The sequence below is a fragment of the Pseudophryne corroboree genome, chromosome 2, assembly GCF_028390025.1.
Source record: "Pseudophryne corroboree isolate aPseCor3 chromosome 2, aPseCor3.hap2, whole genome shotgun sequence".
In the NCBI taxonomy this organism is placed as follows: domain Eukaryota; kingdom Metazoa; phylum Chordata; class Amphibia; order Anura; family Myobatrachidae; genus Pseudophryne; species Pseudophryne corroboree.
This window is the reverse complement of record NC_086445.1, coordinates 805,680,401-805,684,680: the sequence shown is the minus strand read 5'-3', so window position 1 is coordinate 805,684,680 and position 4,280 is coordinate 805,680,401. Positions and strand designations below refer to the sequence as shown.

Here is a 4,280-nt window from a genome sequence, read left to right as displayed (position 1 = left end):
CCGTCCCGAGCTTAATTTTTTTGGTAAGTGAATTTAGAATTTAGCGCCCCTTGATGGGATCATATTTTAAAAGAGGTGTGGTCTCACAAGGAAGGGGCGTGGCAACACAATAGTACCACCAGGGGTCCAGGGAGATTGTCAGTGACAGGGAGAAAGTGCGTGACTGGGTGGCAGAGGTGATGGAGATAGTGGGTGACTGAGGAGGCTGGGGTAACAGGGAGATAGTGGGTGCCATGTGCCCACAGTGCCACATATGCCCCCACAGTGCCAGATACGGATATGCCCCCACATTGCCATGTGCCCACAGTCTTAGCAAAAGAGAATAAATCTGCACAGGATATAACGATTTCAGTTCAGTGAATTTGATAATATTATATATTAAACCAACATAAAGGCCTACTAATAATAATAAATTCGGCAAATGGTTGGTGGTGCTCCAGGAAGATAGTTATAACAACTATGAAACAACAGGTATGGGCCTTTGAAGAGAACAAAGGACCAAAAAAGGAAACTATAGGCCTTTTCCTGGGCACACTTGAAAGGATTGAAATGATGAAATTATTAAAAATGTACTTTTATTAATATATACTTAAGAAAAAGCGAGAGCTGGCATCAATGTTTAAAGAGCATGAATGTTTGCCAGTACCAATGTACCTGTTATGGGCAAAATTATATTATTGGTGAGCGAAAATAAATGAACCCTCATCCATAAAAAAATTCATACATATCCTCCATAGAAAGGAATTTGGATGAATGAGGTCACTACCTTGATTCCGAGATAATCTGACAAATACTATTGACCTGAGATCAGATTGATGTAATGAGTCCCAAATAGCTTAGGCTGTTGGAGAGTAAAATACCTACGGTACCTAGTATTCCCTGGTGGTTCCCCATCCAGGTACTGACCAGGCCCTGCAGTGCTTGGCTTCCAAGATCAGACGAGTTTGGGCATACTCAGTGCGGTCTGACCGTAGGTAAATTTTGTCTCCTAGGCGCACCGTTTTCCGACTGTGTTGGGACCCAGGATCAATCACAAATTGAATAAGTATTGGATTGTATGTGGTCAGGGATAAATGCTGGTAATGGTGTAATAGACTTTAATGGATTTTAGTACTGGGAAGTCTGATCAGTGGTGTTCTGACTTCAGACAATAATTCTGACTATGCAGTTCTGAGATAAATAATACCAAACAAACATTGTGCTCCCAATCAGCCTGGGCAGCAGGAGGGTTTGATAGTGCCCAGAATTACATGAAGAATAGATTATATACGGTCAGAGATAAATAATAATGATAATGAAATAAGCTGATGGATTTTATGCCAGGAGGTCTGACCAATGGTGATCTAGATTCAAATACCAAATTTTACTCTCCAACAGCCTAAGCTATTTGGGACTCATTACATCAATCTGATCTCAGGTCAATAGTATTTGTCAGATTATCTCGGAATCGGGGTAGTGACCTCATTCATCCAAATTCCTTTCTATGGAGGATATGTATGAATTTTTTTATGGATGAGGGTTCATTTATTTTCGCTCACCAATAATATAATTTTGCCCATAACAGGTACATTGGTACTGGCAAACATTCATGCTCTTTAAACATTGATGCCAGCTCTCGCTTTTTCTTAAGTATATATTAATAAAAGTTAATTTTTAATAATTTCATCATTTCAATCCTTTCAAGTGTGCCCAGGAAAAGGCCTATAGTTTCCTTTTTTTGGTCCTTTGTTCTCTTCAAAGGCCCATACCTGTTGTTTCATGTGCCCACAGTGCCACACATGACCCCACAGTGCCACACATGAGACCACAGTGCCAGATACAGATATGCCCCCACAGTGCCACATACAGATATGCCCCCACAGTGCCACATATGACCCCACAGTGCCACACACAGATTTGCCCCCACAGTGCCAGATATGCCCCTACATTGCCAGATACAGATATGCCTCCACAGTGCCATGTGCCCACAGTGCCAGATATGCCCCCACAGTGCAACATACAGATATGCCCCCACAGTGCCAGATATGCCCCCACAGTGCCAGATACAGATATGACCCCACAGTGCCACATATGACCCCACAGTGCCACATACAGATATGCCCCACAGTGCCACATATGACCCCACGGTGCCACATATGACTCCACAGTGCCACATATGCCCCCACAGTGCCACATAAATATTTGCCCCCACAGTGCCAGATATGCCCCCACAGTGCCAGATACAGATATGCCCCCACAGTGCCATGTGCCAACAGTGCCAGATATGCCCCCACAGTGCCACATACAGATATGCCCCCACAGTGCGAGATACAGATATGCTCCCACAGTGCCATGTGCCCACAGTGCCAGATATGCCCCCACAGTGCCACATACAGATATGCCCCCACAGTGCCATATATGCCCACACAGTGCCACATATGACACCACTGTTCCAGATACAGTCATGCCCCCACATTGCCATGTGCCTACAGTGCCACACATGACCCCACAGTGCTAGATACAGATATGCCCCCACAGTGCCACATATGACACCACAGTGCTGCTCACCGTTTTGCTACCTGTTTTCTTTGCGGAGAGCGCAGAATGCGCTTCTCCTGCTTGCCGCTCTGCCCCTCAGTCTGGTCTCCGGCGGTGACTGCAGCGTGTATATCTCAAATCAGGCGCCGGTCCACGAGCTCTGATTGGCTAACAAACCGGCACCTGACTTGAGCTATACACTCCGCCATCACTGCCGGAGACCAGACTGAGGGGCAGCCGCAGGACGGCAGGCAGGAGAAGCGCGTTGTCCAGGCTGCTGGCGGCGCCTTCTTCACTGCGGCGCCTTACCCGTGCGCGTACCGTGCATAACGGGCGGGCCGGGCCTGAGGATGCTTTACAATTCATCAGCCCAATGTCCCTCATGACTTTCACCATGAATTTAGCCGAATCCTTTATGTGATCTAGAATCAAGACAACATCATCCCTATGGATTGTATCAAGGTCTTCCATTAAATTGTCTGACCATTTTAACATAGCCCTAGCTACCCAAGTGCATGCAATAGTGGGCCTAAGGGCGGCTCCAGTAGCCGTGTAAATGTATTTTAGAGTTGTCTTTATCTTGCGGTCAGTCGGCTCCTTTAACGAGGCCGAGCCTGGTACAGGTAATGTAATTACCCCTGATGGCCTGGACACCGAAATGTCCATTATGGGAGGAATCTCCTATCTCCTTCAATCCTCCTCAGGAAAGGGACATGTCTAAAAGTACTTTATTGGGGATGTGAAAAACCTCTTCTGGGTTTAACCAGGATCTTTCAAATAGGGTATTCAACTCTTCCGAAACCGGGAATGTCACTAATGATTTTGCAGTTAGCATACAAGAATTTTCCTCTATTTGTATAGGTATTTCTAACACATCCCTAATGGCATTGATAAATTGCTGAATTTTATATTCCAATCTATCATAGCGCCCCCCTCTAACTTCTGTGTCGATTCCTGTGTCGGCATCAATGTCCGCGTTGGCCTGCAAGACCTGTGTATCAGGAGCTGAGGGGGTCCTAGATGAAATGGACTGATCCATATCTAGAGCATTCTTTGTAGCTTTTTTCCAGCAACTTAATAGAGTATGCCCTAATGAACTCTGAGGAATCTTATTTCCTAGGCTATCCAGCCATTCTGTCTCCATCTTAATGGGATGAAACCACTGAAGGCAATCCTGAGTACCTGGTACAGACTACTCTGAGGACACCTCCGCAACCTCCAAAACATTTTGTTCTGACATGACACTGACCAGTGATACTGAGCACTGTTCAGGATACTAGAAGTGACACGGAGCAGCAAGATACAGCAATGGGCTACTGTACTGTACTACCATATACTGGTCACCACAATGCAGCAATGATAATAATGAGCACAGATAGTGAGCACTGTTCTGGATAATAGAACTGACACTGGGCAGCAAAATACAGCAATGGACTACTGTACTGTACTACTATATACTGGTCAGTGGTCACCACAATGCAGCAATGATAATAATGAGCACAGATACTGAGCACTGTTCAGGATAATAGAACTGACACGGGGCAGCAAAATACAGCACTGGACTACTGTACTGTACTACTATATACTGGTCAGTGGTCACCACAATGCAGCAATGATAATAATGAGCACAGATACTGAGCACTGTTCTGGATAATAGAACTGACACGGAGCAGCAAAATACAGCAATGGACTACTGTACTGTACTACTACATACTGGTCAGTGGTCACCACAATGCAGCAATGAGATTTAGCTGATATTGGGC

The 4,280-nt window shown here is 45.3% G+C and overlaps 1 pseudogene; it reads right to left on the bottom strand.

Annotated features, from left to right (window-relative positions):
* Positions 1-857: 857 nt before the first annotated feature.
* Positions 858-976, bottom strand: LOC135051356 (5S ribosomal RNA; annotated as a pseudogene).
* Between the last annotated feature and the right edge of the window lie 3,304 nt (positions 977-4,280).